General features: G+C 38.0%; 1 long non-coding RNA gene across 1 annotated transcript; it reads right to left on the bottom strand.

Annotated features, from left to right (window-relative positions):
- Positions 1 to 5,761: 5,761 nt before the first annotated feature.
- LOC148116425 (uncharacterized) lies at positions 5,762 to 19,274 on the bottom strand. The gene is made up of 3 exons (XR_015729247.1): positions 19,173 to 19,274; positions 7,357 to 7,495; positions 5,762 to 6,680 (listed from the first exon to the last, which is right to left on the bottom strand). It is a non-coding gene; the product is annotated as an uncharacterized LOC148116425 (long non-coding RNA).
- Positions 19,275 to 26,288: the final 7,014 nt, after the last annotated feature.

The raw sequence follows: 26,288 nt of genomic DNA on the forward strand, positions 1-26,288 counted from the left end.
AAAAAGGACACCAATTAAATTCAAATTTATGAAAAGGATCTTAAAATAGTAATTGATCACAAGCTGAAAACCAATCAAAAGAATGGCATGACTGCTAAAAAGGCAAATAAAATTTTGGATAGCACCAGAAAAATATGGATTCCAAATCATGTGAAATAAATCTCTACTGTGTCTTTCATTGAGTAGATCTCCTCTCAAGTACTGTACCAAGTTCCAGATATACACATTTCAAAAGAGTAAGAAAAAGTGGAATAATTGCAGGGAAGGTCAAGAACAATCAAAAGTCTGAAAATTAATTCTGGAAATGTTTAGTTATAAAGAAAGATGAGTAAGGGAGATAAGCAGGGGTGCTATTCAGCAGGTTCTGACAGGTTCTGGAGAACCGGTAGCGGAAATTTTGAGTAGTTTGGAGAACTGGCAAATACCACGTTTGGCTGGCCCCAGAGTGGGATGAGAATGGAAATTTTGCAATATCCTTCCCCCAGGAGTGGGGTGGGACTGGAGATTTTGCAGTATCCGTCCCCTGCCATGCCCACCAAGCCATGCCCACAGAACCGGTAGTAAAAAAATTTGGATTTCACCACTGGAGATAAGGTAGTGTACTTTTTGAATACCCAGCAGTTTGTCATGCAGAAAACAAATATTTTATCTCTATTATCCTGAAGTATAGAACAAAGTACAGAACATAGAATAATGCTTTTAATTCATTCCATCTATAATGCTATTAATCCATTCTGGATTCTTATACTGAATCAAGTGTCAGTAGCCCTTCCAATTCCATAAGTTAATACATCAGTTTCCTGTCTTGACTGTATATTTTGCTTTATCATTTTATATCAAATATGTAAAACACCTTTAAGAAACTTTGCATCCCATTTCATTAGCAAAGGAAAAAGTGGGCATTCTTTTTCCCATTGAGAATCAAATCAGGATAATCTTCTCTGGATTCATTATGCTAAGAACGCTTCAAGACATAGCACTGAATATTTTTGCCTTCTCTCAGACATGAACTTGAAATTTTTAGCAACAAATAAAAGCAAATGTCATGCAGCTATCTTGCCTAAAAACCTTGCTTAAGAGGATGATTTAACAAATTTACTCAAGCCAAAATATTCCCTAAGACCAATACAAGGTCATGCAGCTTAGAAAGAAAAGAAAACTGGTATTAATTGAAAATATTTTTTTTCATTATGGGAATATGAACATCTTGAGTGACCATGTGCACTATTTTTTTAGAGAACAGTCTTATTTTTGAAGAAATTGGTTTAATGCTAAAGGGAGAAGGGAGAGAAAGGATCTATCTGGATGATAAATTGAGTAAACATAAAGACTGTCTGGTCAAAGTCCATAATGGTGTGATATTTGCATTTGCAGAACTGTGGTGCCACAGTGGTTAGAATGCAGTACTGCAGGCTACTTCTGCTGACTGCCACCTGCCAACAGTTTGGCAGTTCAATTCTCACTGGCTCAAACTTGACTAAGCCTTCCATCCTTCCGAGGGTGGTAAAATGAGGACCCAGGTTGTTGGGGAAAATATGCTGACTCTGTAAACCGCTTAGAGAGGGCTGTAAATCACTGTAAGTATGTAAGTTTTCTTGCTATCACTATTGCAATTGCTATTTTTCTGCATTTTGTAGAAGAATCCTGAGTTATCTGGGAAATTCCCAAGGTAAGTCACAAAAATAATAGTTTTCCCAGAATACTGAAATTTAGTAATATATTTAATTTAGATCTGAGAGTACATATAAAAGAATAAAGGTAAAGGTAAAGGTTCCCCTTGCACATATGTGCTAGTCATTCCTGACTCTAGGGGGCAGTGCTCATCTCCATTTCAAAGCTGAAGAGCCAGTGCTGTCCAAAGACGTCTCCGTGGTCATGTGGCCGGCATGACTAAATGCCAAAGGGGCATGGAACACTGTTACCTTCCCACCAAAGGTGGTCCCTATTTTTTCTACTTGCATTTTTAGGTGCTTTCGAACTGCTAGGTTGGCAGAAGCTGGGACAAGTAATGGGAGCTCACCCCGTTACACGGTACCAGAGATTCAAACCACTGAACTGCTGACCGTTTGATCGACAAGCTCAGCTTCTTAGTCACTGAGCCACCGAGGTTCTTTATAAAAGAATATATAAGTTTATAAAATTATAAAGTTATAAATAAAGTTATAAAATTATAAGAATTTATAAAAGAATGCATTCCTATAAAAGAAAATGTGGTTCAAATTTGCCTGCCTAACTAGAACACAATGAAGTTCTTCAAGACTTCATGATTGAATGTATTGCTAGAAACTTTGTATTCTGTATTTGTATTCTGAAAGCATTTCAGATTTTTGTAGTAAAGCTCCAAGACCACTATAGTCCCAGCCAGAAAATATCACATAAGGATCTCCACCAAAGACAGTCATTATAGATTATTATAAAAGGTAATGGAAGTAAATAATACTTAATCTTTCCATGGTTGACTGATGAAGGAAGCTCATAAATTATTCTATTACCTGATTTGTAATAGAAATCTAAGGGCTCAAAAGTCCTTTCAAATATTAATTTCCACAAATGCTTACATTTCTATCATTCCATTAAGGGGAAAGCTTAAAAGAGAAAATCCAAGGTTTGGGGTCTCTTCAGAACTGGCTCACATTCTAGAGAATTGTTAGAGAGATAATTATTAATAATAGTAGCACATCTTCACTTTTAATCTGTAATAGATTCAAATAGGTTCTGGTTGTGATTGCTAAATTGTTCATTTATTTCTGACTGTACATGACTCAATGGACCAGGACTTGCCAGAAAGACTTGTCAATAACTCTTCCGCTGAGTTTTGTTCCTGACGTCAGAGATAATGTACAACTATCTGGTCTTCTGCCAATTTCTTTTTTAACTGGCTTCATTTTTCCCCACAATCGGGGTCTTTTCCAAAGACACTTGCCTTCCCATGAGGCTTCCAAAATATTTAAACTATAGTTTCAGCAAATCACTTCCAGTGCATTATTCTAATTTTACTTCAGTTAGTATGGAAGGATTCATTCTTTTTTATGACGGTGGTACTCTTAACTATTTTCTCTAGTACTGCAGTTCAAAGGCATTGATTTTTTTCCTTCATCCTGTCTTTCTGATGATCCAGCTTTTACTGCTATATAAACTACATCAATACTGTATGAAATGCATGGTAAGGAAATTGGACTTTTTAGTATTTTCACCAATGCAAGTTGAAAAACCCTCCCAATTATCCGGAATATATTTTTATACAGTATGTTGTTTCTATATCTGTGATAGGCAGGTCTTTGGTTAATGCTGCTCTTAGACTTTGCACAGTCATCATATTCAATGTCTTTTCCAGTTGCAAATTTTTATAAGGGAGGGATGGTATGTCAATTGCAGGGTTTGTTATCTTTGGAAAGAAATCTCAGGTAAGCATTCTCTGGATTCCTCCAAAAAAATTCTCTCTAGGAATATGCTTCAATCCCTAGCCTTCTTGACATAAATGGAGAAATGTCCTTATCAAGTGTGGGTTCTACTTACCTTTACTACTGGTTCACAACGGGAGTACTCGCTTCGCTCGCACACATGCACACACTTCTGTACATGCTTCGTACCTTATCATGTCCAGGCGGGTGGGCGGAGCCTCCCACCACTTTTACTACCAGTTCTTAAAAACCGGATAGAACCGGGAGCAACCCACCACTGTTCCTTATGTTCCTACTGTAAGAGTTTTTTGTTCTGATAAATAAGTTGCCATGTAATGGAATTAGCTGGGCTTAGTTGTAAAGATGCCATTATAATTGCTTAGAGACAAGATATGGCCATTTTAAAAAATTTAATTCCAAATCAAGTCTGAGGAAACATGCGTTTACAGAATGCCCCCAAAGAATGCAGTCCTGAACATGAGCTGAAACAAACCAGATAAGATTTAGCATGAAAATATTAAGTCTTTATTCTGTTAAGTCTTGCATCTGGGAGGAAAACCCAGCTACAGGATAGGGAGATTTGGCTTGGAAGCAATACAGATAAAAAAGATTTGAATGTCCTGATATGTCACAATTTAAAATATAAGACAACAGTGAGAGGGCGCTTCTAAAAAGGCAAATGCATGAACAGAGTCCAAGTTACAGATACTCTGCTCTACCCTTGTCAGTTTCTACTTGTAATACTATGTCCAGTTTTGATTACCAGAATCTAAAATGACATTGACAAACTGGAGTGAATGTAGAGAAGGATTATCAAATGGCAAGTGGACTGGAATACAAGACCTGGGAAAAATGGTTAAAAAAACATTGAATTTTTTTGGGTTTAGATATTGTGTTTAGATCAGTGGTGAAATCCAATTTTTTTACTACCGGTTCTGTAGGCGTGGCTTGATGGGCGTGGTGTGGTTTGGTGGGCGTGGTGTGGCTTGGTGGGTGAGGCAGGGGAAGGATACTGCAAAATCCCTATTCCCTCCCCACTCCTGAGGGAAGGATATTGCAAAATCTCCATTCCCACCCCACTCTGGAGCCAGCCAGAAGTGGTATTTGCCGGTTCTCCGAACTGCTCAAAATTTCTGCTACCGGTTCACCAGAACCTGTCAGAACCTGCTAGACCTGGTTTAGATATTGTAGTGAAGGGAAAGTACCAGCCACCATCTGAAACATCCACAGCAGCAGAATATGAGTATCTGCAGACTTAGCACAAACACAAAGGCTGCTCTGATGAAAGAGCAGGCATTGGAAAAGGTTGAAGGAGATAGCAGATGATAACAGAGAGCACTTGTCAAGAGTCTACTTGCTAGATTACCTTTATCAGATGTATTCAAACAATCTCCCCCACCGTTTTACACTACCTGGTCAGAAAATAGAGCTGGTTCCTCGTGTTGGAGAGTCTTCCTCAAAAGGAAAGAAGGGGCTAGAGAACACATGAATTATATGCCCACAGTAACTTATATCTCCACAGGTGAACTTGGAAATGTTGGTGTGAGATCAGGAAAACAGGACTCACACTGATCAGTTGGTTGCCAGATAAATTTATCTACTTGGTTAGACATGCTATTTTGAGTGTTACTTTGAGTTCTTGGTTTAGACCAGGGGTCTCCAACCTTGGCAACTTTAAGACTTGTGGACTTCAACTCCCAGGATTCCTAAGGTAGCTTTGCTCATGATATTAAGAGGAATTTCCTTGATGGTGAGAGCTGCCTGCTAGTGGAATAAGTGACCTGGAGATCTACAGTCAGAGGCTGGGTAGTCATCTGTCCAAAATGCTTTTTAGAAGATCATATTCAGAACAAGGGTTGGACTAAATTATCACTGAGATTCATTCCATTTCTTTAATTCTATTGATATCCTGAAAGAAATAATGTCTCAATGTATTTTGTAAGCTATCTTTTTGTGACTCTGCTGATGCATTTTCTGATTGCAACTCACCATGTCCTGAAAAATGTAGGAAAGATATCCTGTTTAATCTTGTTCTACATATTATATGCACATTAACTCAATGCTGATTTCACAATATTAACAATGACCTGCATTATGTTATAGACTTAGTTATTCCAAAATGTATTCTTTTCCATAATTTTTTTGTTAGATTGGAACCCATGAGTTTACGAGCCCTGCCCAAGTTTTAAAAAATCAAATCATATCCAGAACTGTACACAGTATCATACTTACAGTCAGCTCTATGAATGTGCCAATGAATGAAAAATTCTATGCGGAAATCTTGGAAAATGCATACACATACAGAAGCAATATATTTTATCATGAAAAGCTATCTTGGCTACGTAGACATCACAAGGATATGAATCTAGAATAGAATTCTTTATTGGCCAAGTGTGCTTAGACACGCAAGGAATTTGTTTCCGGTGCGTAAACTCTCAATGTACATACAGCAATTGTGATATCATTAACATAGTCATTGTAAAATACATTCATCATAAAACATTAGGTACAACACTTAGTGATAGTTATGGATACTAAATAAGCAATCAACATAAATCATATTAGGATAATATAAATATGAACAATATAAATCATATATTGATTTACAAGCAACAAAGTTATACTGGTAGTCATAAGAAGAAAAGGAGAAAGGTAATAGGGAGGATGAGAATAATAATGGTAATTCTGCCTTTTTAGATAGTTTGATAGTGTTGTGGGAATTGATTGTTTAGCAGAATGGCATGGGGGTGGGGAATGTCCTTGGGTCTAGCTGTTCTGACATGCAGTGCCCTATAGCGTCATTTTGAGGGTAGAAGTCAGTGGTGGGTTGTTACCAAATCGCCCCAAATCGGGTGAACCGGCAGTGGCGGGAGGCTCTGCCCACCCGCCTGGACGTCTCTGTGCATGTGCAGAAGTGCATGTGCATGCGCAGAAGCATTGTGTGTTCAAGCACACCCACAAGTGAACTGGTAGCGATGGGATTTGAATCCCACTACTGGTAGAAGTTGAAACTGTTTATGTCCAGGATGCAAGGGATCTGTAGATATTTTCACAGCCCTCTTTTTGACTTGTGCAGTATACAGGTCCTCAACGGAAGGCAGATTGGTAGCAATTGTTTTTTCTGCAGTTCTAACTATCCATTGAAGTCTGTGTTTGTCTTGTTTGGTTGCAGAGCCAAACCAGACAGTTATAGAGGTGCAGATGACAGACTCAATAATTGTCTAGTGTAGAATCAGGAACATTTATTTCAAAACATTATATCCAAGTTTTTCTCTATGTCTAAAACAAAAGAGAAAAAGTGTTTTATATGATTGGAAATAAGTCTTTATAGCAAAGCTTTAACATTATTAATAGAATTTTAAATAGAACATTTAACTCTCTCCTTTAAAGAGATCTGGCAGGCTTTCAATATTCCTCTGTTTACAAGTGGCACGCTGGCTTATTTTGGCTTGCTTATCACCTTCAGCTTTATTTTTATAGGGTTGCTCCCTATAAGCAAATGACGAATAGATAACAGGTACTTTTTCTTCACTATCAGCACCCTATTTGGAAATTGACCCTTCCTTTGACTTACAGTTTATTTTTAAACTCCTTACTTGAATTCCTGAGCTGATCTGCAACACTGAGGATCACTCTCAGCTGTCAAACCCACTGTGAGAACTAAATGAGCTGTATTTGGGAAATGGCTCATGTGAAGGAAAATTAAACTGAGGAAGTACACCATTTATCAAGAGAGAGGGGGAGGGAGAGGGAGAGGGAGGGAGGGAGGGAGGGAGAGAGAGAGAGAGAGAAAGAGAGAGAGAGAGAGAGAGAGAGAGAGAGAGAGAGAGAGAGAGAGAGAGAGAGAATAAACCTTACTTTCTAGCAGCACCGGCAAGTATATAAAGAGCCAGTTTGGTATAGAGGTTAAGGCACCAAAATAAAAATAAAATAAAATCAGAAGTTCTAGTCCCACCTTTGATATGAAGCCAGCTGGGTGACCTTGGGCTAATCTCTCTCGGTCCTAGGAAGGAGGCCACAGCAAAACACTTCTGAAATTCCTTGCCAAGAAAACTGCAGGACCAATCCAAGCAGTTGCCAAGAATCAATACTGACTGAAAGGTACAAAAAGAAAATATATGCAAAAGGAGAAGGGGAAAAGGAAGATGAAGAAGAAGAACATCTAACATATTCTGATGTACTGTCCTTTACTAAATAAACTAGCCTTAATTATCTATGGATTTATATCCTGTAAAATGCTAAAGATTCAGTTAGTTTATTTTTTTGAAAGGGATAAATGAGGAAATCGAACATATAAATAAATGCACGTGATTCAAATTTCTAAATAATCCCCCAGTAAAAAAACTTTTGGTATTAGTAGAATTTTTATTTAGTTATGAAAAAAGAAATGAATCCTTCAGACATTTGTGAAATTGATGGTGGTATCTTATATTATTATGGTTAGTCATATAGTCAATCAGATGTTTAGGGTGGATTTGACATCTTTATCTTCCCAATGACCTGGGATAGACAGATGTTGTTTGATGGTATTAATGGTACCATCACAGGATGCAAGCTGTTCCAAATAAAGCTGCCTTTTGCAATTGATTGATGGTGATTTTGTCAGTGCCAATGCTGTTCAAGTGGTGCTCCAAATGTTTTGGAATTGTATCCAAGGATACTACTATTTTCTCCAGGTCTTTCTCTTTTCTTCACTGTCTCCAGTATTATAATGTCCACATCTAGACTTCTTTGTTTTTCTTATCAACAATTCCTAGGTCTGGGGTGTTGATGGGCAGATGTTTGAATTCTAAAATCTCAGAGCACTTTGTCATCTTCATTTTCTATGACTTTGCCAATTTTGTGGTCCCACCAGTTCATGCTTGCAGGCAAGGGGTTTTTCTTGCAGATATTCCAATACACCATTGTTGCTACTTTATCATGCTATTTGTAATCAGTTTGTGCGATCATCTTGTGGTAACTAACCAGGTATAACTCTTTAATTTCTTTGCATAGGTGGCATTTCCAGTCTTTTGGATTCTGGATTTGTATGCATTTGTTCTTAAGGTTTGGTCTTGTGAAGTCAGAATTAGCCTGTCTGTCTCTTTCTTTAACGTTCCTACTCTTAGTTATTGTCAGGTCTAGTTCTTAACAGCTAGATCTTGCTTACTTTTTTTTTTTAATGTACTGCCCATGTAATACTTTGCCTTGCCAAGTCCATTTTCTCTTCTTTATTTGATTTTTCTTGTAGGCCAATATGACCTCTTCGATATTCAGGAAGCTTTCATGGTGTACTGGCATCAGTACATCTTCTTCACTGTCCTTCCGATTCCGTTTTTCTTCTTCGACTGACTGGTATACATTCCACATCCACCTATTATCATTGGTAAGTATAGTTTGTCAACATTGCTGCATGATTCATTGTCATTATTTTTCTAATCTTCCTATCCAGGTCTTCTACTTCAGCATGAGTCTGGTCCACTATTTCAGTTCTATATCTAATGACTGGGATTGCCCATGTATCAATTGCATTGATGGTATTTCTGCCATTGAGTTTAAACTTTAAGATCTTCATGCTAATGATGTATTCCCAGAAACCTTTTTACTGATTTCAGAATAGAATAGAATAGAATAGAATAGAATAGAATAGAATAGAATAGAATAGAATAGAATAGAATAGAATAGAATAGAATAGAATAGAATTCTTTATTGGCCAAGTGTGATTGGACACTCAAGGAATTTATCTTGGTGCATATACTCTCAGTGTACATAAAAGAAAAGATACGTTCATCAAGAATCATAAGGTACAACACTTAATGATAGTCATAGGGTACAAATAAGCAATCAGGAAACAATATCAGTATAAATCGTAAGGATACCAGCAACAAAGTTACAGTCATACAGTCATAAGTGGAAGGAGATGGGTGGTGGGAATGATGAGAAGATTAATAGTAGTGCAGACTTAGTAAATAGTTTGACAGTATTGAGGGAATTTTTGTTTAGCAGAGTGATGGTGTTTGGGAAAAAACTGTCCTTGTGTCTAGTTGTTCTGGTGTGCAGTGCTCTATAGCATCATTTTGAGGGTAGGAGTTGAAACAGTTTATGTCCAGAATGCAAGGGGTCTGTAGATATTTTCACAGCCCTCTTTTTGACTTGTGAAGTATACAGGTCCTCAGTGAAAGGCAGGTTGGTAGCAATTGTTTTTTCTGCAGTTCTAATTATCCTCTGAAGTCTGTGTCTGTCTTGTTGGGTTGCAGAACCAAACCAGACAGTTATAGAGGTGCAGATGACAGACTCAATAATACCTCTGTAGAATTATATCAGCAGCTCCTTGGGCAGGTTGAGCTTTCTGAGTTGGCACAGAAAGAACATTCTTTGTTGTGCTTTTTTGATGACGTTTTTGATGTTAGCTGTCCATTTTAGATCTTGTGATATGGTAGAACCTAGAAATTTGAAGGTCTCTACTGTTGATACTGTGTCGTCTAGTATTGTAAGAGGTGGAAGTATGGAAGGGTTTCTCCTAAAGTCTACCACCATTTCTACGGTTTTGAGTGTATTCAGTTCCAGAGTGTTCCGGTCGCACCACGAGTTGTTCAACCTCCTGTCTGTATGCGGATTCATCATTGTCTCGAATGAGACCGATCACTGTTGTGTCATCAGTGTACTTGAAGTTGCCAGCTTCAAGGCTACCCAGGAGTTTGTAGTGACCTTCATCCAGACTCTCAATGTTATTTCCATAAGGTACCTTGATTTGTGCAGTTTTCATTATTTTTCCACTGTTGATGTTAAGAGTGGCACAATTTTCCAATCCAAACTCCATTGCAATATATTGGTTATATAGTCAGACAGTATTGAACAGCAATTCCATTTCAGATGATATTTTTTCCATGCAGTTTCAGATTATCCATGTAAAGGAGGTAGGATAGCCTTGCAAATGTTTTTGATGTTTGATTGTCATAGCTCAACTTATTCAGTATTGATGACAGAGGAATAAACAGTACTGGTGATAGTGAGTCTCCTTGAAAAATTCCACTCTATTAATTTTATTTTATTTATTTGTCAAACATGTATAAGATAACAGATATAAGTATAAACATGATTATGAATACAGGAAATGGATACGAATAAAAGGAGACATTAGGACAGGGACGGTAGGCACACTGGTGCACTTATGCATGCCCCTTACAGACCTCTTAGGAATGGGGTGAGGTCAACAGTAGACAGTCAAAGGTTAAAGTTATGGGGGTTTGGGGATGAAACCACAGTCAGGTAGTGCATTCCAGGCATTGACACTCTGTTGCTGAAGTCGTATTTTCTGCAATCAAGTTTGGAGCAACTTACCTTAAATTTGTATCTATTGTGTGCTCATTTATTATTGCGATTGTGTTAACTCTTCGTGTTAACCTCTTCCCAAGTTTCACCACTGATCAGCAACTGTACCTTCCTTTTTGCATAAAGCCTCTGAATTTTTCTACTGACTTATTTCTAAGCTCTGGGTTATCTAGTCATGTGGCAGGAAGTCAAATGCCTTCTTGTAACCAATCCAAACTACAATCAAATAGGTCTTCCTTCTCTTACAGTTTTCCAAAATCATCTTGTCAGTTAGGAGCTGATCTTTTGTTCTTCTGCTGTTTGGGTGGTTTCCTTTCAGTTGAAAGGAACTTTTTTTTACTTAAATACTGTTGGCATCAGCCACCACATGAGTTAGGAATCTGAAAGTCATTGGTGGGCAGATAGTTGGTCTGTCATTGCTTGGTTCCTAAAGGAAATCAACCCAGACTGTTCTTTGAAAGGACAGATACTGAAGCTCAAATACTTTGGCTGCTTAATGAGAAGAGAGGACTCATTGGAAAAGATCCTGATGCTAGGATAGATTGAAGGCATCTTATAAACCTATGCTCTCTCCTTTGAACTCATCTCCAAAGGTTAGTTGGACCTGCCAGTTTCTTTCTATAAAGATGCAAAGATGCAAACTGTAGCTTATTAAAACCACTTGTAACTATTTGAGAAAAAGAGAATACTGTTCCATTGGGTCATTTATTTAAAATAATATTTAGTCTTAATCCATGTGAAGGAAAAAGAAACATGAGGAAGAGGTTCAATACTCTTGAAACAGCACCTTTAAATAGCAGGCTAAGAAATTTCAGAATTATTTCAGAATTATCATCTTTAGATAAAAGTTACCACAGGATATTTTTTGGCATATCTGTATCAGTGGTGGGTTTAATTTTTTTTTACTACCGGTTCTGTAGGCATGGCTTGATGGACATGACATGGCTTGGTGGGTGTGGCTTGATGGCGTGGCAGGGGAAGGATACTGTAAAATCTCCATTCCCTCCCCACTCCAGGGGAAGGATACTGCAAAATCCCCATTTCCTCCCGATCAGCTGGGACTCGGGAGGCAGAGAATAGATGGGGGTGGGGCCAGTTAGAATTTTTACTACCGGTTCTCCGAACTACTCAAAATTTCTGCTACCGGTTCTCCAGAACTGGTCAAAACCTACTGCAACCCACCTCTGATCTGTATCCCCTTTAGTCGTCATGTTCGGTTCTGAAATGCCTCTCTCCGTATTTGAAATGATACAATCCAAGGAAAAGTTACCAAATATTTTACAGTTTACTTGGACAAGACCATGATATGGTTGCAGTATAGGCAATGAAATAATTGTTTGTTTTCTGATGCCGGTTCTTTGCTCCTGTTCTTGGTCTATCCTGCCTGTTTACCCATTGTCAATTCCTGTAATCTGTAAACAAAAGCTAAACTCTTTCTCTGTGGCAATTTTGACTTTGTTTTACTGCTAAACTCTTTGGTGGGGAACATTTTAGCAAGAGCCTTGGTGGTACAGCAGACTAAGTGCTGTTATGTAGCACTTAGCTGCCAGCTGCCTGCAATTAGTGCAAGTTCAAATCTTACCAGGCTCAAGGTTGACTCAGCCTTCCATCCTTCCGAGGTAGGTAAATTGAGGACCCGAATTGTGGGGGCAATAAGCTGACTTTGTAGAAATAACGCTTATGGGGAGGCCAAAAGCCCTAATAAGCAGGTATATACAAAAGAATGAAGGCTATTGCTATAAGTGCATTGTAAGCCGCCCTGAGTCTTCGGAGAAGGGCGGCATAAAAATTGAATAAATAAATAAATAAATAAATTTGTGTTCTATGGCTAAGCAAATACTGAATGTTGTTTCATACATAGTCATTAATAACATAAATTCTCTGGGGGATGAACTGAATGGCATAGTGAGAGCACTGAGTTATTTATTGCCATAGCAAATAAATTTTGCGTTAGCCAATAGAAACCTTTACAGGATTGTCTCCAGCAAGCGGTTTTGCAGCATGTTGCAGATACATCTCAGCCCACGTTGACAAATTAATCTCATGCTCAGCTGTGTGCAGGCATTCATCGAATTCTCAGGACCATGAATAAAGTTCATGGCACCCGCCAGACCATGGTTTGCATTTAATTACACTTCAGTAAAGACAATACAGGTCGTATTGCAGAACATAGGCTGTGCTGAAGAGATACTGCAGTGAAAATTCAGGCATTGCATCAATGTGAGAAATTTGCTATAAATGCATTCAGTTGTTGAATTCATTGGCACAAATAAGCAGGCCAAGTGCTGGGGGATGCCTGCCATTTCAAAGCAACAAACAACTTGTAAATCAAGATGTGGATATGAAAATCACTAAAAACATTTTATTTTACATGAGAAAAGAACATCATATTCAACATTTACCACCATTTTCTTCATACAGATACATCTTTGCTTTTACATTTCAATATGGTTTGTTACAACATATTCTTTTTTAATTTCTTAAATTTTATTCTGCTTCTTGTCCATATTCAATTTCCATCCATCGATAAAATTGCCCCCATATATTGTAATATTCCGATTCTTCCTTTCCTTTAATTGACATTATCAATCTATTCATTTCTGCACATTCTAACATTTTCTTAATTATCTCACCCTTTGTAGGAATTTTTTCTGCTTTCCAATTTTGTACAAACACAATTTTCACTGCAGTTATTACATAAATAATCAAATATACATTTTCTTTACTAATTTTCTCAGGTAAGTTACCCAACAGGAACAGCTCCAGCTTTAAATCAATATGTTGTTGTGTCATTTTCTCTAACCATGTTCGAATTCTTGCCCAATAATTTCTGGAGATGTCCACCACATATGATAGTACAATCCCGGTGTCTGATGGCACTTCCAACATTTAGTTGATTTATCTTTAAACATTTTTGCCAATTTTTCTGGTGGCATATTCCATCTTTACTCAGATAACACACTGATTGAATAACGATGTACCGCTTGTTTAAACATAAAAATAAAAAACTTTTTTAAAAGAAAAGAAAAGAACAGATGGCATTGCAATAAAAAAAATCCCAACCTCTTAAAAATGGGTCTTTGGACTTATACACAGTTGTCTCTCCTTTTTAATCCTCTTGTTTCAGTGAGAGAAAGATTGTGAGCTACAAGTAGAGCATTAAGTCATGCAGGGCTTATCTACAGTATGTCTTAATGCATTTACCACAAGCCTGAAATTCCCAGCAAATGTGGGAGTTGAAGTCCAATCAGTCTGAAGATAACTCATATGGAGAAGGCTGTATTTGCCATAGCCATTATCACTTTTGCATACAGCATTAGGTGGTCTGTGATCTTTAAAAGATCATGAAGGATGGAGATGGTGCCAAAGGATTCGAGAAGGGCAAGTGTTGTTCCCATCTTCAAAAAGAGGGCTTAAAATGTTCTGAATAAATATAGACTGGCTAATTTGACATCAGCACTGGGGAATATTCTGTAATAAAACATTAAGCAATCACTTTGTGAACTTTTAGAAAAGAGGTGTCTAGCACTTGGGAAATCGGGAAATTCAGACCGTTCAATTGAGAATAAAGATTTATTGCAAGCTTAAGCTCTGGACAAGAATCTGACCAACTAGCAGTCAAGGGAAATGTACAGGAGTTAAAAGAGGCATTCAAGGTGGGCTGGACTTAGATCTCTTGCAGGTGTGCAGGGACTCATGACTTATGACGCCTTTGACCCTTCCCTTAAATCATCCTGGTTATCTCCTACAAAGGAGTCCTTGGTGCTCTCTGAAGTTGGTCAATTTCTTGCAGACATTTCATTACCCAAACTAGGTAATATCATCACTTTTACAAAAGAATGACAGGTTGTGTTTATCAAGAATTTTAAAAAATTTGATTTCATCTTGTGGTTTGACAGAATGATCATTTTAGCTAACCAAAGGAACATGGAAAACATAGGTACCTTGACTATAGCGAAGCGTTTGACAAATTCTCCCATGAAATTCTACAGAGATGTCACATGTGGGCTGAATTAAGGTCTTAGTTAGATAGCCAATGGTTGACCCAACCACTAAAAAGCATACATTAATGTTCCACTTCCAGCTGGAGGGAAATGACAGCTGAAGTTCTGCAAGATTGTTCTAGGCCCTGTGCTGTTCAGCATATTAAGATTCAACTTGAATGAAGGATTAGAAAATAGTATCAGATTTGCAACTGACTCAAAGATGGGAGAATAATAAACCTGTTGGAACGATGTGGTTTTATTCTCATGGGCTGCTGTTAAACACTGTTGAGGTCCTTCTATTCTTCAAGCTGAATCAGACTTGGAAAAAGGTGGAGTCTCCTTTGTCAAACAGGACAGTAGCAGTGGGATTCAGCCGGTTCTCTCCGGATCATGTGAACCGGTAACGGAGAACTGTGGGAGGTTCCGCCCACCTGCACAGATGTAATGTGCAACAACTGCGCATGCACAGAAGGCCATGTGCATGTGCAGAGGTGGTACGTGCGAACGAAGTAAGCAGACACTCAGGCGCACGTTCCCATTTGCGAACCAGTAGGGAAGGTAAATGAATCCTACCTTTGGACAGTAGGCCACCCTATTCCTATTGAACAGATCACCATAGCCTTTCTATTCTGTTCATGCCCACATGTAGTTATGTAATTGGGGGTTAATGTTACTTTGGGCTCATAATGCCAGCATCTGGAAGAAAGCTTCAATTCGATGAAGGTAAATAATGAGCTCGGTCCATTTTCTGTTTGAGTTGGAATCCTTTCATTTAAATTGTTTATTCCATTAAACTCTGGGAGGCAGTGAGGGAACTGCAGAAGCTTGGTGTGCTATGATCACTGGGGTCATAAAGAGTCAGACACCACTTAGAGACTGAACAACAAAATTGCCATTAAAGGCAGTTGTGCTAAACTGAGTTAAAATCCTAGTCTTTAGCTGAGCCAAGTTGCAAATATGACATTTTTTTAAAAAAAAATTAAGAATATATTAGGAAACACAACTAAATCTTCATATACATAGAGACATAGATTTGGAGAAGATTCATCTTCTTTGCAAATGATATAGAGGGTAAAATATTTTCCCTGAATAGCACTACTTCTAACTGAAGCAGTTATAGTAATCTAGGCAGACTATGAGTCGAAGAAAAATTAATCCATCACGTTGAGACTATCTATTTTAAGCAGTAGAAGCAAATGTCTAGTGGCTATGTCTGCACGCATGCACACACACAACACACACACACACATACACACAAAGAAAGCTTTTTTGCTACCCACAAACCTAGTTCGCTGGCTGTTAAATAGGAATCCTATAATAAATTTTATAACTATCATGTCTGTCAGCCTGGTGTTATTATCTAGCGTTATCTCTCTAATTGTCTGTCACACATAGACATGTAAACAATACATATACACACCCACATACATAAACACACTTACAGGCAAGACTTTTTCTTTTGGTTTATTATTCTGTATTACTATTTTTAGGAACTTCTAACAAATAGAAATTGCATTCTGCCTCTAAATCTCTCTCTCTCCTGGTAGCAATCTCTTGCATTTCACAGGATGCTAGTCTAAAATGATGTCTGACTATAGGTACAAATAAAAAGAAGCATTTGAAAGCACCACACAACTGCACATTGCCACCTATACCAGTGGTGGGTTTCACTTACCTTTGCTACCGGTTCATTTGAGCATGCACAGAGCGTATTTGATGACATCCGGGCGGGTGGGAGGAGTGGGCGGAGTGAGTGGGTGGGCAAAGTGGGCAGGTGGGCGGAGCCTCCACACCACTACTACCGGTTTACCTGGTAGCAACCCACTATATTATGATGACCACAAATATTTGGTTCCCCATGGTCTATAAAATTCTGCACCCCTCTGAGAAAAAACACAATTCTTTCATGGTTGTTCTCTTGCCCTCTTTTGATTAAAAAAAAAATCCACCCCAATAATGTCTGATATTTTGGAAACTTCATTTTCCAACTTTGTTAGCTAAAAACACAATAATGTTTTTATACCTGGAGAGACAAACCCTTTTTGTGATTAGTGCTGTAGGTCAATGAAAAAAATGGCTACTAAAATAGTTTTAAATATTCAAGTTACTGCATTCTCCTACAGCACCTATCCAATTTAGCATTATATTTTATCCATGTATATCCCCCTTTCCCCCTTCAAGTCTTGCTAGGCTGCCTTTGTGCTGCTGGTAGGACATTCCTGGCAGGGATGAGTAAAAATATACTGGAAGTATCCATCAAGAGGATACATTTTCAGTAGAATCACCCAAGGTGTAAAGATCATCACATCTAAAATAAGCAGTCATAATGTGACATGGGATTCCCTGGAGATCTCCCATCCAATTATTAACCAAGTCCCACCTTGCTTAGCTTCCAAGCCTAAACAAAGCTATTCAGATGCTGACAGTCCAATAACCAGCTTGAATTCCCCCACATCAAGGTCATGGACATATGAAGAAGCTTAAAGGGTTTTGCCTTCTTTTGTTATATTTAAATATTGTAAATGCTAATTATGAAAGTTATCTGGACACTTGACTGAGGAATCTAATAATGAACTCTTACTCTCCAAGGGAAGGTCCTTTGACCAATTGTACAGCCCTAAAATAAGCAAGGCCCAGCTAAAGTGTATCATAAGAAGTGTCTTTAGCCTCATGCTTTCACAGACAAACCACCATGCAGACAAATGCTTAACTAGCATTAAATCTAGCATTTGACTAGATTGAATCCACAGCCTTTTGCAAAGAGGAACATAGAAATATTTATTTAAACAAGAAGCATCTATAGTCAATGTGCTCTTATAATTAAAAGAAGGAGTAGCAACACTTTGTGTTTGAGCCATGGAATGGATACCAGCAGTATTACATAATTACATAATTAACGTCTTCAGACTTTGGTGCTTTCTTTCTATTTTTGTCATAATTATTTCAGTTATAAAATCACACAGACAGCTCTTGAACCGAGTCTCTCAAGATTAAGAAAACAGAAGAAAGAAAAATAAGCAGACCGAAAACATGCTTGTGAATTTTTCTCTTAACACATTTATTTATTGATAACAGTAAGGAAAAATATTTATAAATGTTGAAAAATCCTGAATAATTTGTGAGCCATTCTAAAACCAGGCATTATTCATCAAAATAATAATAATAACCTGCTACAATATCTGTAGCACCGTCAAACATCCAGATTTGCCTAAACAGGTCCTTTAGCAAGGACTCAATAGGTAGACAAAAATGCCAAACCCCAGTCTGAACATCTGGCTGACTGCGCTATGAATCATTATCATCATCATCATCATCATCATCATCATCATCATCCCCTTCCCCATCATCTACATGATTATGGATGAAACATATAACAGTGATATCCATTGTCATCAGGGCACTTGGTATCATGTCCAAGAATTTTTCAAAATACATCAAGAAGTTGCAGCTTCCTGCTGTAGCGCCAGCAGAGCTGCAAAAGACTGTGCTACTTGGAACAACATACATTTTAAGAAGATACTTCGTTGATACCTAGGATGCTGGCAGCAACCCGTATCAACCATCAGAGCCAGTCAATGATATTTGCGCTACATTTTTAGACTGAGTTTCATGTTTAATGAATAAAAAAGATAATAATAAGTATTATTTTAGTAAAATTATGAAGGAAATAGTAATGAAAACTATTATATTTATTTACAACAAATCAAAATAAAAGTATATGCTATAACAAAAGAGAATTTTGTCACTTGTCATGTAAGACTGGAGTAATGACGATATAAAAAGAATCAGAATTTCCAGGACATTTAAAATTGTAGTTCTCATGTTCCTATGTTAGCATGAAACAGTTATATAATGAGGGTGGAGGTTCATTCTCTGAGTTTGTGGGTTGGTTTCTGAATATTTCGTTATTAGGCTAGGTAACATCTTCAGCAAAATTTGTGAATGTCAGTCACAAAAAGACATGTGACACAAGTCTCAAAACTCCTATGTAAAAGGATAAGAGTCATTCAGAAACAATAATGGTTTTTGTACCTGCTTTTAGGAATTGCTATGGGAAGGTGGTTGAATCATGAAAGATAAATACTCTGTAGTATCCCAAAATAAGGAGCTCTCAGTATCTCACTTATGATTGATTGATTGATTGATTGATTTAGAATATTAATATCATACATGGTTTAGAAATATATATTGATATTTCACTTTGATTAGTATAAATGTTAAAAAGATCTATGTTCAAATACCAATGTTATAATTATCTTTGGTGAGAAATATTTGGAAGAAGAGACAGATCTGCAAGTGAGATTTAAATTACCATCTTTCCCAGTTCAGAGTTGGTCATTCCTCTAGCAGCCAAATCTGGAATATATCACTGTGAACTTCTGTAACAGTCTTCCCTTATTGAATTAGAATTGAACTGAACTGCTCATTTCATCTTTTATTTATTCATTCGTTCATTCTTTCCATAGCCACTCACCTTACATCAGTGATACCTTGTCTCCTCCTGCCAGCAGGGGATGTAGGAATTCGAGTGCAGCATATTTTAAGAGCATCAAGTTGGCAAATACTGTTCTACAATATTCTAGTGTAGGGCATGATGAGAATAAATCAGTTCAATTCTACTTAGACTAGCTGTCGCATGCAGGAATTAGTATGAGTATAGCAGACAACAGGTGTAACCTCCCCAGTGTTTTCCTTTTCTCCAGTGTAGACAACTTGAGAGATTTTTTCTCCTTGGGCTTTAGGCCAGCTGCTCACAGAACAGCATTTCACACCATACTATGTCAATCAAGAGATTAGAGATGATAGAAGAAGCAGGCTGCAAGCCAATCAGCTGTTGTTGCAACTGGCCTGGCAACTGCGGAACTGGAGAATGAAGCTTGAATTGTTTCTTCTTTACTTTCTTTCTTTTTTCTCTTTTCCCTCCTCTTTGATCAGCTTAACATTTTAATTATAGTGAAAATATGTTTATTCCTTAAATACATAAGAGTACAATTGTGGGAACACTGGCAAGCCCAACAGTTTTCAGATACATCCTTTTGTGTCCTTTGCATGCCCTCACGTCAATTCAGGGAAGAACTCATGGAGGTGAGATATCCCAGTTTGCAGCCATTTGCAAATCCCCATCTTCAGACACAACTGAAATACATCGGCCATCCTTCTTAGTGCCATATTAGAAAAAGGCAGCTTTTGAAGGTCTTATGTGTAGCTTATGAAAATTATAACAATGCCTTCAGTTCTTAAACTAAAATTGACATTCTTACACTTCAGCTTTATACATTTGGTTAGATTTCTGCTTCCCTTATTTTTCTAAAAATAAGTTTGCTAACTGAACCAATAACCCTTATGTTCCGGCTTATGAGGGATAGTAATTTAAATGTCATTAAAGATCCATCAATAAAAATAGATGTTGATAGATTACACAACAAGGCTGCCTAAGGCTCCTACTCTATTTGGCTGAGGAGTTTTTAACCCTTCTATCAAAATATGTGCCTTTTACCTTATTTTAGAAAACAGAAAGGTGGCACTTGGGTTCTTACTGTCCAAAGTCTAGGAATGGAGAACTTAACCAATTTATGCCAGTTCTGAAAAAGGAGTAGGCATTTAACAGTGCAGTCATCCAAGTAGGAAATTTTATTTTTTAAATTTTAATGCAAATTTTAAATTATTATGAAATAATAATTATTTATTAAATCAATGAAGTCCAGTCACTAGACGGAAAATGGAGATTGCTTGTATACTATCATTGTAAATTTAGCAATGCCTGCATTCTTATGCAAAGATAAATTATCTTTTCATCTTACATTCAGCCAAAACTTTGTTTATATTCTCTGTCTGCTCCAAACAGATGAGAGACAATTGATTAATCAAGCTCTTGCTCGGTTTTATCTATTTTTTTTTCCTGGCCATCTGTTTATCAAAATGCACTTGGCATAGAAATTATCCAGAAGGACTATTTCAGAGTTGCATAAGTCTCTCTAAAGACTCTAGAGGAAGACGGGTATGTTATAGGCAAAATTAATAATATCAATAACAGCAACAATAGTAGCAGCAATGGCACATGTCCCAAGTTCTCAGAGTTAGAGGTGACTTGTACAATTCTTAAACTGAAAATACCATGTCAAGATGTTCTGATATAATGGCTATTACTGCCTAATGATTACACCTGTGTTCCAGCCTACATATGATGCTTGACATTAGCTGCAGCAACAGGGACATTTCAAAATCTTGTAATAAGATACAGAAACAATTTAATCTATAAAATCAACTGTAACAATTGCAACCAATTCTATGTGGGACACACATCACATCAATTAAAAATCAGGATCCACAAATACTGGCTGGCAGTCAAACACTGCAATCCCAAATCCTTAATCTCTACTCACACTGACACCAAACAGCACCAGTTCGATTGGAGAAACACAAAAATAATTGGCCACACTACCACCCGCCATGCTCATGAGTTCATCAAAGCCTAGCACTCCACAAGCAATTCCATCAATAGACACATTGACCTACAACCAGCCTACTAACCCCTCAGAATCCAAATCAACCACACAGCTAACAAGAGACAGCACCGACCCTCAACCAACCCACCCAAGCTCCACCACAACCAGCACTTCACCTCCTCATCTGATGTAACCTCCCCATCACAACACCTATTGCAAGACTCCCATTGATGACACACATCTGACCCAGCACAAGTCCCATTATAAGACCCTCACTTGACACATCCACACCTGACTCATCATAAAACCTACTGACCACACGAAAAAGCCCTTATAAATAGAAGAACACTGGCATCTCCTAAATTCAGCTGCAGTTGTTATGTAGCCTGGTAACAAAATGTTTGGAAACCAACCCACAAGCTCAGAGAATGAACCTTCACTTTCATGGATCTTTATCTTACATGATCATATGAACATTTTATCACAGAAGGGAACATAGTAAAATTATCTTCACCAAAAGTAGCCAGTAATAATCAAACTAAATAACAATCCATAAATCTCAATCAACGTCTGAAAGCCTTTTCTAGGATACTGGTGGCCAACCTTCATGAGAATAAAACATGTGTTGTTTGTCATTTTCTGAAAAACAATTTAAGAATATATCAAAAATGTGGAAGCAATGTTGCTAAAACAGAGACAGAAATCTTAGCTGTCTATTACTTTTCTGCCCACAGCTAGCTAGATTCTGGCTGCCAAGAAGGAAAACTCTGTTGATATTCTGCTGCTGAAGCTAATTCTTTAAGGTGAAATGCTTGATCACTTGGTCCTAGAAGACTCAGTGTCTAGATAAAGATGAAATGAATGAGCTTTCCATTTGATATCAATGGGCTAAAGTTACCATCCTAATATATTACCAAAAAAAAGCCTTCCTCAACAGTGATGGTATACAGCAAACTACCTAGTAAACTATCTACAGCTTTCCACTCCTACTGCTTCTTTTAGTAACTACAAGACGTGAACAGTCACAATGACAATCTGTCGTATGGTTATGCTATTGCTTAAAAATCACTGGGAGAATTTTCATAGTAACTTTATATTCCCATCTAAGTTAGTTGAAGACATTATTAAACTGAATGAGACAATCCATGCCCCATTGGGTGATTGCTTCAGAGATATTTCATTACCTAAATAGATAAACAGGATGACCAAGGACGGGCAAAAAAAGAAAAAAGAAAGACTCCAAAAAAAAAAAAAGCAGACTCCAACTTCCTGCCAACTTCCCCATAGAGTTTCCTTGTGGGAATCTGACAAGAAGCATTGGAAATCTTCCCTTCCCTTCCCTTCCCTTCCCTTCTCTTCCCTTCCCTTCCCTTCCCTTCTCTTCCCTTCCCTTCCCTTCCCAGCAGGCAGATAACCACTTGCTAATGGATACGTGAGGGATTGTGAGACTGGCTGGGAAACTGTTATAGTACATTGAAAATGAAGATCATGTGATCACAGCAGCAGTCAGTAGCACAAGTATATAGAAGACTAGTGAGTATCCTCAATTTTGTTGCTGAACTAATTTCTCAATGTTCCCCCACAATGGGGTGCAGTCTGTTAAAAGTAGAACTTGACTTGATATACAGTATATTACAACAGAACAACTTCTCTATTCTTCAGGGTGCTACCAAGGTAAGTGAACTGGTCTACTGCCTATAGTTTCTGCATTTTGACTGTGACTTTGAGTTCTTTGTAGGTGCTTGAGAAGCAGGCTGATACATGACTTCTGTACTTCGAATATTAATGATAAGTCCAAAGTTGCCACATGTTGTAGATAATTTATCCATACTAAATTGCATTTCTGACTCTGAGCCATTATTAAGGACACAGTCATCACCAAAGAGGATGTTTTCCGAACAGTTTCCCTCATTTTGGTAATAGTCTCCTCATGTTAAAAAGCTTCCCATCCACTCTGTACTTGAAGCTTATTCTAGCATCACTGTCCTCAAAGGCATCATTCAGCATGACAGTAAAATTGTGCAAACATGGAGCCCTGTTTGACACCATTAGCAACTGGAAATGCCTTAGAAGATTCCCCACCATGCAGCACTCTGCCCCTAATGCCATTAGTTGGTGTATGATCAGAATGAATTTGCGGGGAACCCAAACTTAACATGATCCTCCACAGGCTTTGTCAGCTGATCGTATCAAAGACTTTTGTGTGGTGAACAAAATTTGCAATGCTTTTCAAGAAGAAATGCCTGTATCTCCTCATCATTCTCATCAAAACAAGTCATGCTGCTTCTAAGTAGAGGGCCCTAGCGTCTTCAGTGCAGATGAATGGACAACATCCCTGAAGCATTCCCAGTCATCCTTAGCATTGCCAGCAAGATGTAGGTCAGCAAGCTTAGTTTCTAAATCTTCAGCCCATCCTGAAGCCATGCTGGTGTTCTTCAGCCTGGCCATCTTAATTCTTTTCATGTCCTTGCTTCTTTGTGGTCACTTCTTGGGTCTAATGTTTTTGAAACAATGAGCCTGTGATCTGTCCAACAGTCAGCACCACACAAGGCCTGCTCACTCTGAAATATAGCCTCTCTTTTCTTCCAGCAATGATGTGCAGATAGTCAACTTACAACCATTCACATAGCAACTGTTTGAAGTTACCATGATGCTGGAAAAAATGACTTATGACCGATCCTTGCATTTACAGTCATCACAGCATCTCTTTGATTCAGGCCCTTGGCAGCCGGTATGGATGTCAGGCCTGGAAGCCATCTTTTTCGTTGGATCTTCAGGCCTGCCACATTTACTACTGTGGGAAATTGGGAGGGGAGATTATATGGAGCCAGGGTGTTATATAGTTATAATAATATTCCTTTCTCAGAAAGTCAAAGACATCTTGCCCTGCACCTGGATAGCTGGAACTGGGAGGCATCTCCAGTTGGGATGGTGCTTTGATTGGACCATGTAATGGACATGTGGGTGTTGGGCAGGGACTTGAACTTTCCTTTGGGTGGGGAAAACCTGGAAGCTTTCAGATTCAAGTTTTCCCAGATATGCCAATATGACATCTCTAATAAAATGGAACTTTGAGGAAACTCAAAGTTTTCAGAGTTTTCTTTTGTTGGGGATGTTACTTGGAACTCTGACAGTGGATTTATAATAATTACAGTATCCCAAGGTCACGTGACCATCATTTGCAACCTTCCCAGCCATTTCCTGAGAAGCAAAGTCAATGTGGGAAGGCAGATCCTCTTAATGATCGTGTCCTTCACTTAACTGCAGTGCTTTGCTTAACAATCATTTCCCTAAAGTTCATAAAATAGGGTGCAACTCACTGTCTTGATTAGCAATGGAAGTTGTAGTCCTATTTGTGGTTGTAAGTTGATGACTACTTGTAGTCAATCAATAAGATGCCAAATCTCAGGGCTGGAGGTGCTCCAAGATTAAGGTAGGAACTAAGTTATATTAGTGATGGGGAAGTAATGTGTTGCACAAGCCTTCAATAAGAGTAGGCCATTGCCACTCCATGTCCCCCATTGACTCCCTGCCAGGTTGCAGAATTGCACCTGGCTCTTGCATTAAAGTCACCAAGTAAGATCAGCTTGTAGTGCTGCTCACTGCTGATAGTAGAGCATTTAATTCTCCATAGAGCCTGTCATAAGGGTTCTCATAACGGGTGGTCATTGTTGGGACATTAGTGGTGGACATAAATCTTTCTAGCCACGTTTTACCTATGTAAGCTTTGATGTTATGCAGCCCTGGTTCTGTGAAATCTCATTCACAAGTTTCTGGGCTTTTTGTTTCTTGCTAACAGACAGCAAACTCTGCTGCCCTTTGGGAGACTCAGATAGCTATTTCTGCCTTTTAAGGCGTCATCAGTGAGCCACACCCTCTTCTCAGGTATACTCCCTGTAAAGGTACAATGTTTCTTTTTCTTTCTTTTTGTAGGCTTTTATGTGCATATTCTTTCTAGCCAGGTTTTACCTACGTAAGCTTTGATGTTATGCAGCCCTGGTTCTGTGAAATCTCATTCACAAGTTTCTAGGCTTTTTGTTTCTTGCTAACAGACAGCAAACTCACTCTCTCTCTCTCTCTCTCTCTCTCTCTCTCTCTCTATATATATATATATATATATATATATATATATATATATGTGTGTGTGTGTGTGTGTGTGTGTGTGTGTGTGTGTGTGTAATCTAAGGCTCCAATCCCAGAGGACTGGAGGGAATTCCACCGACTTGAGTTGAATTAACATCTGTATAAATATGCATAACATGAAGTTCTTGGGACACCTTGTCCTATTTTTTTCACACCAGCAAAAGAGGATACTTGCATTCTGTTTCTCCATGTAGGTTATAAGAAAAAGGTGCATTAAATTGTTAGAAATCCAAAGTATAATATTTAAATATCATTGTGTGGCAGTATAATATTTAAATATCACTGTGTGGCGGTTGGGTGGCTATATGATTCTGTTTAATAAAAATAAATAAATATAAGGTTTCTCTGAACTCTATTCTCCTAGGACCTTTGCAGTGAAAACAATCTGTGTACAGTATTCCACCTTTGGTTCACTTGGATGATAAGACTTGTTAGGGATATGACTATTACCCAACTTGTTGGGTTGGCAATATATAAACCATCAATGTATATTTGCATTATATTGTATTGTATTGTATAACTTTAAGACTGCTATATTGAGTCATACTGTGTACTGATTGGTTAGCTTTATTGCCCAATGTCCTTAAGAGGGAGCTAGAAACATGGCTTGTTCTCTTTGTTATTTTTGCTCTCTGATATATCTATCTGACTTACTGTCTTACTGTTTGCAACTCTAGAAGAACTGTTTACTGTGTATGGTTAATACGACTGGTATGAAGACTTTGTTTATTGGACTGTGTAAACTGTAATACGACTCAATATATCTGTATGGTGACTGTGCTTATTCATAACTACTCTCAACCGCTTTCATGTGCACACCCTTGCTACTCAAGGGTTATTCCTTAACAAAACTGCTGAAATTGAGACATCTCAGGTGAAATATATTTGGCTGATTTCTTTGCAAGACAGCAAGATAGCCCTGTCTTTGAAGACAGTTTTAAAATATTATCACCAGCACATTGGGATAAAGATAATCTGAATTCCAAGTGACACAGCAGACA

Source organism: Pantherophis guttatus, chromosome 1, assembly GCF_059756535.1.
Source record: "Pantherophis guttatus breed Tessera chromosome 1, ASM5975653v1, whole genome shotgun sequence".
In the NCBI taxonomy this organism is placed as follows: domain Eukaryota; kingdom Metazoa; phylum Chordata; class Lepidosauria; order Squamata; family Colubridae; genus Pantherophis; species Pantherophis guttatus.